The sequence below is a fragment of the Macaca nemestrina genome, chromosome 7 (genome assembly GCF_043159975.1).
Source record: "Macaca nemestrina isolate mMacNem1 chromosome 7, mMacNem.hap1, whole genome shotgun sequence".
Lineage (NCBI taxonomy): Eukaryota > Metazoa > Chordata > Mammalia > Primates > Cercopithecidae > Macaca > Macaca nemestrina.
The window spans coordinates 27,393,542-27,409,368 of NC_092131.1; the positions used below are offsets into that span (position 1 = coordinate 27,393,542).

General features: G+C 38.6%; 1 protein-coding gene and 1 long non-coding RNA gene across 4 annotated transcripts in view; one reads left to right on the top strand and one right to left on the bottom strand.

The window, feature by feature from the left end:
* The window catches only part of LOC105467643 (centrosomal protein 128), a 458,395-nt gene extending 444,050 nt beyond the window's left edge, over positions 1 to 14,345 (top strand). The window contains exon 28 of one of the 2 annotated variants that reach the window (XM_071099780.1): positions 13,065 to 14,345. The gene's annotated coding sequence lies outside the window, so the exon portion shown is untranslated. Of the gene's footprint in view, positions 1 to 2,048; positions 2,191 to 13,064 lie in introns of those variants that run through there. The other variant, XM_071099781.1, reaches the window with a different exon arrangement.
* LOC139364229 (uncharacterized) overlaps positions 1 to 15,827 on the bottom strand; it is a 75,451-nt gene that overhangs the window by 38,733 nt on the left and 20,891 nt on the right. The window lies entirely within an intron of this gene.

Genomic DNA, 15,827 nt, shown 5'->3' on the forward strand with positions numbered 1-15,827 from the left:
AGTTGGAAATCAAAAAGAATGCCAAGGAAACATTAATAGCTTGATTTGTGCATCTTAAAGCCAACAACTTCTTTCCTTTACTCACCCTTTTGGCAGGATAGCCTCCATTACATGGGATATCGGCCCTGTTTGAATGGTAGCTGGTCCACCATATTGCTTGTAGCACAGGGACACTGGGAAGGATAAACCTTATTCTGCAGTAAGCCCGGTCCAATACTTAATTTGAAGGTTGACCTTTTTGGTTTAATAATTTGATTCTTCTGGCCATCTTTCTCCCTAAACACACTGAACTTCCACTGAAGTTGCTGAAGGCTACAGGGGGAGAAACACAGCTGGGAGAAATCTGGCTTGATGTTTTTCCCATTGGCTAAGGTCATATTATTTCTTTGACTAGTGTCTGACTGGAAGGCTGAAAACCAGTTGGTTATGTAACGTTTTATGCACCCAGTTTCTCAGAACCACTAACTTTTCTTATTGTTATAGTTTACCTACCTATTTTTACTAATAAAGAGCTAAAATCTGTAACTTAATAAAATAGTACACATACAGCATTTAAAGTTTACATGTATAAAAAATGCCTACCTACTTAAGAAAATGAACCTACTTTTCTTCATTTTTCTCCTTTCAAGTATGGTAAGTGCATTTTTCATTTTGAGTCTCGGTTCAGTGATATGCAAAGTACATTTAGAGCCATTTAGTAGTTGTTACATTTTCTCTAATCTGTATTGAATTTTGTAGTTAGATAACACATCGTGTTTAAAATAGGACCAAATTCTAACATATAAGGAGATGGCACATTTACTTAGCAAACTCTTTTTTTTTAGGAAGGAATAAATACCTCAAATTGTTTTACTCAGGATTTGTTCTTATTATAAATGCAGCTACACATCCTATGGTAGCCAAGAATGTGAATGATCTTTGAGTAATTTTCCAAGAGTCTTACACCCCCTCCCCAGACAGACTGTTCCAGTGTTTTCTCTCAATTTAAAACAAAACAGAAAATTTGTGATTTTTCATGGCCTTCAAATGAGGAAGCTGTTCTCACGAAAGCATCTGGTTTTCTTGGATCAAAACTAAATTATGAACCTTAGCTGGAAAGGAAATTTGGGAAAGTTTGTATATAAAGGCATTTCATGCACCAAAGTATGATATGAAAATAGCTCCATCTTTCAACGTTTAAGTTCTCAAATGTTTAGCAATAGAAACATATCAACTTATCCCTATTTGACAAAAGAAATTTAAACCACGAAAGATTCCATTTAGTTTCATTTCCTTACAAAACACGACACATCTAATTTAAGGCTGGAAGAAATGCTTACATGGAAAAGCAGAACTTTAGATTCCAAGCCCCCAAATAAATTCAGAAAATTCACCCTAGCTTTTGATTAGTAACAAAGTAAACCAATCTGCTCTTTGGCGAAACCAGCCGCACCTTCTAGTTCTAACCTCATCTGGCCCTCATCTGCCCCTATTGGCTTCTCCTGCTATATCTAAACCTATGGCCATATCCTACCTAAATTCAAGCCCAGCACAAGTCACCCTTAGTGTTCTACCAGGATAGCCCCTACTGTGGACCTCTGAAATCTAGTAACTGTTCGACCCACACTATAAGGGCCAACTTTAGGGTTTGTAGCCCCTGCATTTCTTTTCAGAAGTAGCAAATTAGGAAATGATTTATATTGCATATGTCTTTGGCCATTCTTATGACTAAAACCCTAGGGATACTTCTGTGGTTGGACATCTTTTCTTCTCTAACATAGCTGGATTCTGATGTGGGTGCAAAGCCCTGTGATAATTGTGGATGTGAACTTGCTCTCTACAGGAATATACTGGATTTCTAAACTGCATGTTAGCTACATGTTAGCTGCCTTTCAGGAAGATGTTTGAAACAATATATCATCTGATGGCCTCCATTTTTTATAATGTAGAACCTAATGTCTCTGAGCATATAAATGAGAATGTTGGGAGGTGGGAAATGCTACTATAGTCCAAACAGAGCCTTGCAATATCTATCACCTGTACTTACAACATAACTTGCTATGTTTCAGGAAACTGAAGTTACACAGTTGCCAATTGCCATTCTCTGGACGAATGCTCTCTTTTTCTCAAACAGACAGATGCTAGGCTGTCTATCTTCTGTTGCCCCATATGACCCCACAACTTGTCGCCCTCTCATTTTTAATTACTTTTAGTGAAGCAGTTTGACTGGTATTATTTAAATAAAATTAAAGTTACAATTTATCCTTACATATTGGAACTCTATGTCATCTTAGCTGTATACTTCATTGGAAATAAAGATCAGAATACTGGCTTGAGGCAATATATATATATATTTTAACAAAACTAGTGGATACTGAACTACCAACAGTTCGGATGTTACAATTTAAAAGTAAAAAAACATTCTGAGGGAAAGTAGGATAATGTTATATGTTCCTTAATCACTAGCTCACAATCTTCTTTACATAATGATTTAATATTTTCTTAAAATCATGCTTGCTTAAAAAAAATGCCAAGTTTAATTTTGATAGTATTAGGTTTTCCATCAAATTATACAGTTTTTTTTCTTACAAATTTTTAAACCGAGTCACGTGTACTTGTGAGTCATTTGAAGCCACCAAGCATTCAAATGGCTTTCAAAAGTGCGAGACACTTTGCCAATAATGCGAAAATTTGTACTTCGAAACAGTGCATCTCTTTGTCCTTGAGATACTGTATTTCTATTGGAAATATTTCATCTCTCCCAGTCTGGCTCTCTTTGATATCCTTCTCCGGTATCCAGTCCTCTCCTCGGTGATCTTTAGAAGCAACTTTCTGTCCTTTCTTAGGGCCCACCTGTGGGCTAGAGTCATACTCACTTGCCCTGTGCATGTATTTTAAGATAACAGGATAATCGCAAGCATAAGGAGTTAGTGAGATTATTACATGAAACACTTTTGTTATTTTTCTTAAGATGTGAGCTGATCTATTAACCAGGTGTGAAAGACTTCTCTTGGTAAAATAAGATCATTACTCTTCATCCTTGTATGATAATACACAGCTGTTTTTAATACAGTATTTGTAGGTACTTCATATATCAGAGAACCTATTCGTATCACCTTCATCACCTAATAGCCAAAAGAGCAATTCCCAAAATGTGTGTCCAATTGCACATTTGATTTAAAATTACAATTTCAAATATATCCCCTTTACAAGCTTCTTTCCTCCCTTTTCTTCTTAGCTCTTGAAGCCAGCTATTATCAGATCATACTGCATAACTCTTATTCAGTGTTATCCCTAGGGTAGTGGTTATGCTAGTTTAGATTTTGTTTGTCCATTGTTGCTCAGCACTTAGCTGGGTAAGGGAATGAAGGATGGCAGGAGTTCTGTAAAATGATATGAACACAGAGGAAGCTGGGTTGCCTTTAATAACACACATTTTAAACTGTTTACTGGAAGGAAAAAACTGTGGTAGCACCTCATCCTTTATGTGATGCAGGGTCCTGGAAAGAAGCATTGTGAGAAGTCCTGTTGAACTTGATGTGCTCTATAAAGTCACATTTCTGATGAAAGTTGCGCTAATCCTTCATGTTCTTTATAGACTGCTGGCTAGCAGTTTGGATCTGGGTGCAAAGTGATCAGCTTTCTGATGTTTTTCATTCGGGGTGCCCTGTGCTTGTCTGTCATTTTGGATTTTCATTTTATTTATGCTGTCATTAATTCCACTGTGAGTGAAGATACAGGCTTGATTTATGACTTAGCATATTTGAAACTTCCCATCTTAATGAACCTCAAGCTGTTAGTTACCAGAAATAAAACAGTGATGGGTAGCAAAGTCATCTAACATGGTGGCTTTAGGAAGGTGGGCATTAAAAGAGGTTTGGAGAAACCTACAGATTTCTTTCTTTCTTTCTTTTCCCCCCTCTGGCCTTAGTAAAATAGATGCAACAGTTCTAACGAGGCACTTCCTGCCCAGAGTCACTGGCAGAGCAGCCTCCACCCAACAGCTGCAGCTTGAGAGACCTCATGCTGCTGGCCAAGGTTCATTCTGTGCTTTGACCAAGACCACAGCCAATAAAGCCAGTGTGTACCGTGGAAAGAGTTTCCCATTTTTTTTTCCATTGGAGAAGTCTTTTGTGAGGTTAGTTTGACTGTTCCAAATTAACAGTGGTGGTCATTGCTCATTTCTTAATTTTAACTGCGTGTAAACTCACGGATTGGATTCCACTGAGGGTAAATCATAGTTTTGCGAGGAAGATACATATCCTTTTGTTCAACGATTCCTGAAAGCAATGGTTCACAAAGGGTGGTCTCAAAACCTGCAGCAGCAGTATCACCTGGGTGCTTGTTAGAATTACATATTCTCTAGCTATCCCCAGACCTATTGATTCAGAAGCTTTGGGGATGGCGCCAACGATCTATGCTGTAACAAATCCTCCAGGTGATTCTGATCAATGGTCAACTTCAAGAACCCTGCCTTGACATTCATTTTATTATAGTCTTCTCTGAGTTTTAGTGCCTATCCCAAAACAAAAATATGAAAGTGGCTATTTTCCAGGTGGAGTACAAGAGTATTTTCTTTTTAATTTGATTTCCAGTATCATGTGTTCTCCCAGGTGTCTGAGCTGTGACTCAGTCCTGAGGCTCACCCAAGTGAAGGTCTTAAAGTCATTTCCAAAAATGCTTGATTAACTACTAGAAGTTACTTCCCACCTCCTCCTTCTAAAAGACTCTGCCAGGACTCTCCCCATTCATCAGGATCATCATCAAGACATCCAATTAAATCAAGGCCTATAGTATAGTTCTTCTGTTTGGTTTGAAGGACAGAAGTAGTATTTGATTATAAAGGTTGCAAATGTCTTTAGAGTCAAGTTGTAATTCTGTTTTCTCTCTCCCAGGAACTTCAGAGCAACCTGATTTGGGGCAATGATTCCACATTGACATTTCACATGCAATTTCATTTTTTCTTCTCTATACCAGTGGCTCACAGTCAACCACTGTGTTTCAGGGTAACATTTCCAGACTTTGACATTGTCATGTGAAGGAAGATTTTAATTTGATGATTCCTTGATTTTTTAATCTCATCCAGCTTTACTTCAATGTCGACATCAAGATCAGGGATTCTTTTCTACCTTTCCATCTTGTTGTCCCTGAAAGACTGATAGCTGATAGCCGTATATGATTTGTCTTGGCCTTTTATCTTACAGTGTGTACCCCCCTTAAATATAATTGATAATATGAAATATTTGTTTGTAATCAAGTTGATGCCCCTCCCCTTATTGTTTAGGAATGGACTACAGGAAAACCTACCCAGAATTTTCCGATTCGAAAATGTCTAAATATTTTCAAGAATAGAAGCTTTGCTAAGGACTCCCCACCCTTCCAGCCAATTGCAACGGTTAAAGTACTAGAATGTACAGGTCTTGCATAAATAACAAAACCAAGTAAATGGAGCAAACAGCATAGCTCCTCAAACTGTGTTTACAATGTCTTCAGTGATTTTATGGTTTGGAATTTGTACCAAGTGGTAATGTAGATAATGTCTTTTAAAAACAGCCTACATGAATATACACATGCATTTTATTACACCTGCTGTTATCTACTTTGGAAAAACTTCCCATCATTGAACAGGCACATATGCCAACAATTACATACTTCAATTCCTAAGTTTCCTCAGCACTAGTGGCCTTCCACTCAAGAAAGCATTATTTCCCTTAATTCAATCATCTGTCCATTTATTCATTCATCACTAAATTCTTGTGGACCTATCATGTGCCAAATCTTATTTAATTGGCTAAAAAAGTCTCTAGTATATATTACCAGTCTTAACTTTGTGATTTTTAAGAATTTCTATATAACTTATTTACTTGGTATGCTGATAAAGTTGGTTAACTAGACCTACAGGTTTCAGTATGCATAATTCATAATTCCTAATAGCAATTATAATAGTTATACACAATTTGAACTTGGTACAACTAGACTTGACTATGCTAAACTTTCATTACTCATTCATGTTTCACTGTTTATTGCTCTTCTCAGAAAAAGGAATGAAATTGGATTTTTGGAAAGGAAGAGGGATCTAAAAGTTCTGTATATTGAGATAATATCAAATAAGAGAGCCAAGACCCTCGTGTTATCCTTGACCCATTTTGAGATAAATACTAAAGGCAAAGCCATACAACCCAATAATGATTCTTCTCATTTTGTTTTTGGGCAGCCTTTACTTTCCAGAAGCAAGGATCTTGTGTATATGTATGTGAAAATGTATCATTTGTTGGGTATTAATTGAAGATGAGATTCAGATTCTCAGAACCATTACTGGATATAGACTGAACTTCTCATAGACAGATCTCACGTGAGAACAACGCAGTACTGGAGCCACTGAGGGACAGCTGTCCACAATGGCTGCCAACTTCTTCCTGGGGCTACCTTGATTCCACTGGTTTTGAGCTGCAGACAATGTGTTATTTCTCACACTAATGACCACAATTGAGGTCAGATTTCTCTACCCTTTCTCTTTTGGGACTGTATTTCTTAGAGGAATGTGCAGTTGTAGACACCGATACCACAGAGCAGATATAGAAAAACTTTCCCATGCAATATTCGTTCCAACAGATGTTCAGGCTAAATATTCAATACTTTATTGCTCTTCTTGGAGAGTCATTACAAGTGAACTGGAAACAAAGAAGGAATCTAAAGGAGAATAAGTTAAAATCTTCCTGTGGGCTGTAACCCTCATGTTGAAAGCATGGATGTGAGTGGTATTCTTTCGTCCTTTCAAATGTGTATGAAATTACCCACCTTCCTAAGGTGATAACTGATGCCATCAAAGTGGCAATCAACAGAGTGAGATCCATGTTCATTCTGATACTGATATCAATACCATGACTTTACATAAATGTTTGATCAATTTAACAAAGCAAAACTGCCTTTTACCAACAGAATAATTACCGTCTGCTGATAGCATCATGGGAGCTAATTCCCAAGTGACCTGTAATTTGTATGAGGACCCATGTGGTAACATGGATAACCCAAGCAGGTCTTGGTAAGGTTTGATCAAGGTAAATCATCACCACTTTGATATTTGCCATACATTTTATAATTAGTAGCCAGAGGTCTAGCATATAGAAAAAAATTGTATAAATGAGAACTGAGATTGCCTGGGTGCAGTGGCTCACGCCTATAATTCCAGCATTTTGGGAGGCCAAGGCAGGCAGATTGCTTGAGCTCAGGAGTTTGAGACCAGCCTAGGCAACTTGGTAAAAACCCCATCTCTACAAAAAATACAAAAATTAGTTGGGCATGGTGGCACACACCTGTAGTCCCATCTCCTTGAGAAGCTGATGTGAGAGGATCGCTTGAGCCCTGGAGATCAAGGCTGCAGTGAGCTGTGATTGTGCCACTGTACTGTAGCCAAGGCAACAGAGCGAGACCCTGTCTCAGAGAAAAAAAAAAGAAAAAAGAACCAAGATGAGGGGTTTTATCGTTTTGATACCATCACCTGTTGAACTTCTTAACTCTTTCAATCAATATTTTATCCAGAATCTGAAGCTTTAAAAGTTGCATAGAAAATTGCCAGACATAACTAATGGTACCTAGAAAGCAGCTTATTAAATTACATATAGCTGCTACAAACATGTCACTGTATTTCTAAATTATAAAATGTTTCACTAGACAGTAACCTCTTTGAAGAAAGGCATTGTGTTTTGCCTGGTACTGTGGCTGACATACAGTAAGTGTTCAAAATACATTTACTAACTGAACTAACTCCATCTATACTCCCAACCATCTTTCCTGACCACAGTGAGCAAAGTGTGTTTATTAACTGGTTTTGGTGGCCAAATTTGCAGTCTTTCAGCACTTCACAGAACCACTAGCTTGATTGTATTCATTTAAATTCACATCACAGTGTTGTTCTTGGAACTTCTGCGTGATAGTTTAAATCATGCCTTCAGTGCCATGAATGGCATGAAAACCACACCAATCAGATAACATCCCTATGTCACCACTATTAATAACTGATTTACTGAGCATGAAATATGCTGATTTTGCCTTAAAAGATATTAGTAGAGTATCTGTGCTGTCATTGCATGCATTATTTCTCTTTTGTGTTTGTGCAAGTCTACAGCTGAAGGCCTGAGTGTGTGTCAGCCATTATACTTGTGGATTTCTGTGTGTGTGTATATATATATATCTGTCATCATCACATGCTTCCACAGGACTGTCCACTGGATGGTTAATGTGGAACAAAATCCTGAGATTGTAATGTTGCTCCCTTAAATTCTAAGTTGGCTTTGCAGTGTGGGTTTTTAGGGAAAGTGGAGAGACTCATAATGATAAATAACATCAATTGTTCCCTGATCGTTGACTTTTCAATATCATCCTCAGTAAGTTGAGCTTCACCCCCTATAGGATGTGGCAGGTTAATCTTTGCTGAGCCTTCTTGACCTGCCAATATTTGGCTAATGTACAAGCTGGTTGTGGTTTGGTTGCCTCTTTATCCCACCAGTGATCTTTTATTTTAAGATATTTGGCTCGAGAAACTTGCTTACCTCACATGCCAATTTCTTGTCATTTAGCAATGTATTTGCTTACTTGGGCTAAGTGTCTGCTATGAAAATCACTTAGAATTGTGTACTTCTGTCCCTCTTTGTTTCTTTACCTTTACTATTTCCTCTCTCTCTACATTGCCATTGCAATTCACAACCCTTTCTACTAAAGTGATGTTTGGCACATTTTGAAATTTAGGTCATAAAGTTTGAGCTTCCCAAGGTTCGGCTTTTTCAGCTGATATGTCGGGTGATGCACTGTTGTTGAAGCAGTGGATAATGTGCTTTTCATGTGTCTTGTCACTCATATTAACAAAGCTTCCTAGGCCCTATGCTATAGTTAGATAGTGCCAGTTTTTTAGTATAGATACCATAATGCAACTTGATGCTTGTCAGCCTGGTAAGAGTGCTATTCATTCTAAGCCTCTGGTGCATGCACAATGAAAGAAACTGCCATTGTACTTCATGTTACTGATGACATTATAACTAAGAAAGTGCATACTACACTGCATGTTTCTGGACAACACAAGCATTGGAATAGTCAAGAACCATATGCTTCTTTGTCTCTATAGCAGTACATCAGTAGTAGCTGACATAACATCAATGACTTTTGTTTTGAAGTTATCCAACATACTAAACATAGGAAAAGACACCACCAATCGGTGACTACTAAAAGCCCAGCTCTGTAATAGATATCGGAAAAATGTGCAAAGGATGTAGCATTTCTGCTATTATAGTTGTTTGGGTAAATATAAATATTTAGTGAATGAATGCAATCTGGAAAAAACAGGATGCTTTTAACTCCTCTCTTCGTAAAAAAAAAGGAGCGGCACTTTTTCTTTAAAAAAGTATTCTATCACCCAAACTACATTTAACTCTCTTTGTCCCTTGACAAGATAACAGCTATACCAGAATTTTGGTCAGGTTTGAAAAATAAAAGCTCCTAAGTATTAAGTCTACCTACTTTTATTACTAGAGAATATTCATGTTTATTTTGTCATCCCAGATAATATTAAGAATTACTCTAATACCCTTTTTAGATTTAGATACTAAAGTAGGAATTCGGCTATTTAAGGTGAACTAGCATCTACATACATCTAAATGGATGGATTTAAAACTGCAGTCTCTGGTTGGCTATCCTGACTACTGTAAGGAGATTAGTGTTAGGTCCAGAGAAATCCTGTCTGTGTCTGTCACTAATTGTGATGTGACACTGAGCCTGCCATTTTACCTCTCATGGCTCTTTGCTGTTAACTGAGGAAGTTGAATAACTGAGTCACTTTCCATTTCTATAGTTTATGAATATACTGTTGAAGTATAAAATAACATTCGGCACAGGATTAAAGCGGACAATATAGAGTCTGAATCTCGCAAAGCTAATGCTAAGAGAGACCAAACCATCTTTGAATTATAAGCCTTGTGATATGGTCTGGCTGTGTCCCCACCCAAATCTCAACTTGAATTGTATCTCTGAGAACTCCCACATGTTGTAGGTGGGACCCAGGGGGAGGTAATTCAATCATGGGGGCCGGTGTTTCCCATGCTGTTCTCCTGATAGTGAATAAGTCTTACAAGATCTAATGGGTTTATCAGGGGTTTCTGCTTTTGCTTCTTTCTCATTTTTCTCTTGCCGCTGCCATGTAAGAAGTGCCTTTTGCCTCCTGCCATGATTCTGAGGCCTCCCCAGCCATGTAGAACTGTAAGTCCGATTAAACCTCTTTTTCTTCTCAGTCTTGGGTATGTCTTTAGCAGCAGCATGAAAATGGACTAATACAGTAAATTGTTACCAGTAGAGTGAGGCGTTGCTGAAAACATACCTGAAAATGTGGAAGTGACTTTGGAACTGGGTAACAGGCAGAGGTTGGAACAGTTTGGAGGGCTCAGAAGGAAACAGGAAAATGTGGGAAAGTTTGGAACTTCCTAGAGACGTGTTGAATGGCTTTGCCCAAAATGATGATAGCAATTTGAACAATAAAGGTCCAGGCTGAGGTGGTCTCAGGTGGAGATGAGGAACTTGTTGGGAGCTAGAGTAAAGGCGACGCTTGTTATGTTTCAGCAAAGAGACAGGTGGCATTTTGCCCCTGTCCTAAAGATTTGTGGAAATTTGAACTTGAGAAAGCTGATTTAGGGTATCTGGCAGAAGAAATTACTAAGCAGCAAAGCATTAAAGAGGTGACTTGGGTGCTGTTAAAGTCATGCAGTTTTATAAGGGAAGCAGAGCATAAAGTTTGGAAAATTTGCAGCCTTACTACGCAATAAAAAAGAAAAACCTATTTTCTGGGGAAAATGTCTCCTGGCCATGTCAGAGATCTTCTCGGCAGCCCCTCCCATCACAGGCCTGGAGGCCCAGGAGGAAAATATGGTTTCCCGGGCCAGGCCCAGGGTCCCCTTGTTGTGTGTAGCCTAGGGACTTGATGCCCTGGGGCTCAGCCACTCCAGCCATGGCTGAAAGGGACCAGTGTACAGGTCGGGCTGTGGCTTCAGAGAGTGGAAGCCCCAAGCCTTGGCTGCTTCCACGTGGTGTTGAGCCTCTGGGTGCATAGAAGTCAGGAACTGAGGTTTGAGAACCTCTGCCTAGATTTCAGAAGATGGATGGAAATGCCTGGGTGCCCAGGTAAAAGTTTGCTGCGGGGGCAGAGCCCTCATGGAGAACCTCTGCTAGGGCAGTGCAGAAGGGAACTGTGGGGTCAGAACCCCCACATAGAGTCCTTACTGGGGCACTGTCCAGTGGAGCTGTGAGAAGAGGACCACCATCCTCCAGAACCCAGAATAATAGATTCACCAACAGCTTGCACTGTATGCCTGGAAAAGCCACAGACACTCAACACCAGTCCATGAAAGCAGCTGGGAGGGAGGCTGTACCCTGCAAAGCCACAAGAACAGAGCTGCCCAAGACCATGGCAACCCACCTCTTACGTTGGCATGACCTGGATATGAGTCCTGGAGTCAAAGGAGATCATTTTGAAGCTTTAACATTTGACTGCCACACTGGATTTATGACTTGCATGGACCCTGTAACCCCTTTGTTTTGGCCAGTTTCTCCCATTTGGAATGGCTGTATTTACCCAATACCTGAACCCTCATTGTATCTAGGATGTTACTAGCTTGTTTTTAATTTTACAGGCTCATAGTTGTAAGGGACTTGCCATGTGTCATGAGACTTGGGACTGTGGACTTTTGGGTTAAGGCTGAACTGAGTTAAGACTTTTGGGGACTGTTGGGAAGGCATGATTGGTTTTGAAATGTGAGGACATTAGGTTTGGAGGGGCCAGGGGCAGAATGATGTGGTTTGACTGTGTCCGCATCAAAATCTCAACTTGTATTGTACCTCCCAGAATTTCCACGTGTTGTGGGAGGGACCCAGGGGGAGGTAATTCAATCATGGGGGCCAGTCTTTCCTGTGATATTCTCGTGATGGTGAATAAGTCTCATGAGATCTGAATGAGTTTATCAGGGGCTTCTGCTTTTGCTTCTTCCTCATTTTTCTCTTGCCGCTGCCATGTAAAAAGTGCCTTTCACCTCCTGCCATGATTCTGAGGCCTCCCCAGCCATGTGGAACTGTGAGTCCAATTAAACCTCTTTTTGTTCCCAGTTACAGGTGTGTTTTTATCAGCAGTATGAAAATACACCTTGTATTTCAATGTTTTATTCAATAATGACCTGTCTGTAAAATCATTTTACTTGCATAATCTACCCTCCACCTCCTTTTTACATGTTATACTTTGCTTAAAAATAGTGTAGGATTAGAATCCTTCCTCTTGCACAACTTACTAACTGTGTGATTTGGGGTAATTTTCTTAACATTTCTGAGCTTCATTTTTCTTATTTCTATAAAGGAACTAATTGTATCTGCCTTAAAAGAGCTGTTAGGAGACTTATATGTAATGGCTCATGAAAAGTGTCAGCCTTAGAACCTGGCACACAGAGGCTCATCATAAATGTTTCTTACCATCTAGGCCTTATGCACTTCATCCATAAACTCTGAGGTTCTGTCTCTATTTATTAATCAGCAACAAATCACAGAAGCTGTAGAACAATGAGTGACAAAGCTCACTGGACTCTGGCATTAGCATATTTATTCTGTTAGATTGCATTAATTCATCAAATATTTACTGAATGCCAGTTCAGATACATAGAAATAGATATGTTGTTATAAGCATGTCTTCAAATCTACCTGTGTATCAAAAAATGGGATATTGTTTACTCTATACCTAACAAGTATCATGTTCTATATGCAAACAGTATTCAGAAGAGCTTTAAATATTTTAACTCAATCCTCACAACAACCCTATGTGGTTAATATTATTATCATTTTCATTCAAGAATGTATCTTATATGAGGAAATTGAGGGACAGTGAAATTGAGTAACTTACCCAAGATCACATTTTGGTAAGCATGGAGCCCAAATTGGAATGCAGACAGTATGTGTTGCTTTAGAATCCATATGTTTTGTCACTCAGCTACATATGCAAAGTGTCATTTTAAAAAATTATTTTAAAGAATCAATGGCACCAATGAGTCTTTTTCTCTCTCTCATAGAGGGTGTGTTAAATAGTATTTCTAGGAAACGAAGGATGGAAGGCAGCTGTCAACCACACTACACTGCTTAAATCTCATGGAGCCTTGATGGTGCGTCAGGTTTTGCTATGCCTATCTTCTCTGTGACCCAAGAGAGGGAACAAAGAGCAGCCAGGTGGGGTTAGATGCTGGGGGCTTAAGCAGTAACTGACTCCATTTTCTGTTTCTACACTCCAGCCAATGCCAAGCAATTTTTTTAAAAAAATTTAAATACTTTTCTGCCCTATCAAATACAGGGTACACTCTACTGAAAGAAGGCTCTGCTAGTAAAAATTGTTTTTTGATTCAAGCAGAGAAAAAGGGGGAAAACCGTGGGTGTCAGATGAAGCTGAAGGGAAGTGTCCAGGAAGAGAGGGAGGAATGGGGAGCTTTTCTTTTGAGTGTTCTATTCAAATGTGTGAGTGGAAGTTGGGGGTGGATTTCATGAGTAAATATGGAATTTTGCCACCAAATTCTTTCCTCCAGAGCTAATATTCTCATGGGATATTAATATTAATACAAGGAAAAAGGCCCTGGGTGAAGAAAAATTATTTTCCCCTTCAGGGGCAGAGTTCTCTCAGGATGGCTGTGAGGTTAAAGAGTTCCAGAAACTACTAGTAGAACTTTAAGCACACTATCATTAACAGACAGAAAAACAGACTATGACCTATTGGATTCTTTTTGGAAAGTAGAAAAGAGGAACCTGGTAAAATCAGCCAAAGCAAGGACCTTTCCCTCCCTGCTTAGAACTTGCTAAGCTTTCCATAGTGTGTGGGCCTTTTAGTTATACTCATTATTCAGGCCTAATTCAGGTCATCAAAATAGAAATGCATGGGACAAGTGACTGACATTACTGCATCATGGTTTAGATATATAGATAACATGGGGAGGTGCTTTACATTTTACAAATTTGATCATATTTCTTTTATTTATAGTTTCTCTGAATCATTCTTTTGGAACATTCTAAAAGAGCCAGAGGAAAAAAAATGGAAGTTTTTCTCAATCAACTTGACTTAGTGGATAGCTAAATGTCCAGTTTCAAAAGCTTATCCTTTTGAAATACTTTTTTATTAATAAAAGCCCAAAGAAACCTTAATATGGGCCACATAACTATAATGTAATTTTTCCAAGGTGGGAAAGGCTATAATACTGTACTATTAGAATATATGGATTTTCATAAGAGCAGCTGTTGTTTCACTAAGGTTTACATTATTTTAGGTCCTAGTTTTCTGTTTGGAGGTATGTTAATGAGTTCCTTGTATAATTTATTCCCATTCTCTATATTTCTGATTCTTACTTGTATGATGTGATTTATATTCATTGTTTTGATGTGATAGGAATGCCAACAATGTGCCTTTGGTTTTCTTATGCTTAAAAATAATAATAATAATAATAAACATTAAATGTAAAATCATGAAGGATTACAAACAGTTGTGTGTCCTTGACTAAATTTTTTTTTTTTTTTTTTTTTTTTTTTGAGACAGAGACTCACTCTGTCACCCAGGCTGGAGTGCAGTGGCACCATCTGGGCTCACGGCAACCTCCACCTCCTGAGTTCAAGCGATTCTCCCATCTCAGCCTCCCAAGTAGCTGGAATTACAGGCACGTGCCACCACACCTGCCTAATTTTTGTATTTTTAGTAGAGATGGCTTTTCACCATGTTAGCCAGGCCGGTCTTGAACTCCTGACCTCAAGTAATCCACTTGCTGGGATTCAGGCATGAGCCACCGTGCCCAGCCTCTTGACTAAATTATTTAGCCCTGTGTGTACCTAATGTTTTGCATGTGGGCAGTTATCTGAGTACATACTGTGGGATAGTTTACAGAACTGAACTTCAATTTCAGTTACACTGGATGTAAATGAGCAATGTAAAAAATATAAACAAGCCCACGAATCCTGACTTTCCTCTGAGCAATTTGAAGCTGGTAACGTATAATCAACTAAAAAATAAGCTTGTTTTATACCACGTTTACGCTAAGACTTGCCACACAGTGGGAAATCAATACCAGAAAGTAGGTACCTTCAGGTATATTTATAGGCTAACCCTTTGAATCTTTGGTTAATAAAGCAATTCTTCTGATGCTTTGAATACTTGGGACTTGAGGGTTGCAGTTAATTGCATTAAATTAGGATGATGAGAAATGCATCCTGGCTTCAATTCTTCCAGTTGGAAATCTTCCTAAAATATATATGTAGTTTTTCTCAACTAGCAAGACAATGAATTTTATCAATCTATTTTTTTATGATTTAGACCTGGCATGCCTGAGGGATATAATTCTCAATACCAATCATCATTGTACAGTATGATATGTAGGTAGAAGATACAAGATGAAACAGATGAGACCATCTGTATTATTGGCCTCAGAATAGTGGTTAGTCCGTCAGTCACCACAAGGACTCTATTATAGTCCTGCCCTATGCAGACTGCTGGAGGAGATATAAAACTATCATAAGTATTTGCTTGTATATTTTAAGATATTTAGCAGCATCTGTGGGCTTTTTGTTATTATTATTGGAAGAGCAGAAATAACAGACATAGTTCCTGTGCATGGAATGCAAATTCAGAAAATGGAAAAAGTAGAGGTCAAAGAAGATTTTATAGAGGAAGTAGATTATGAACAGAATCTTGAAGGATGTGTAGCATTGCCAAATCAACCCTAAGTGCTTGATGATGACTAAGGGGTCACTGTTTTGACCCCTTAGTTAAATAAATCATTTAACAGTTTTAATGTAGCTTACTGAAA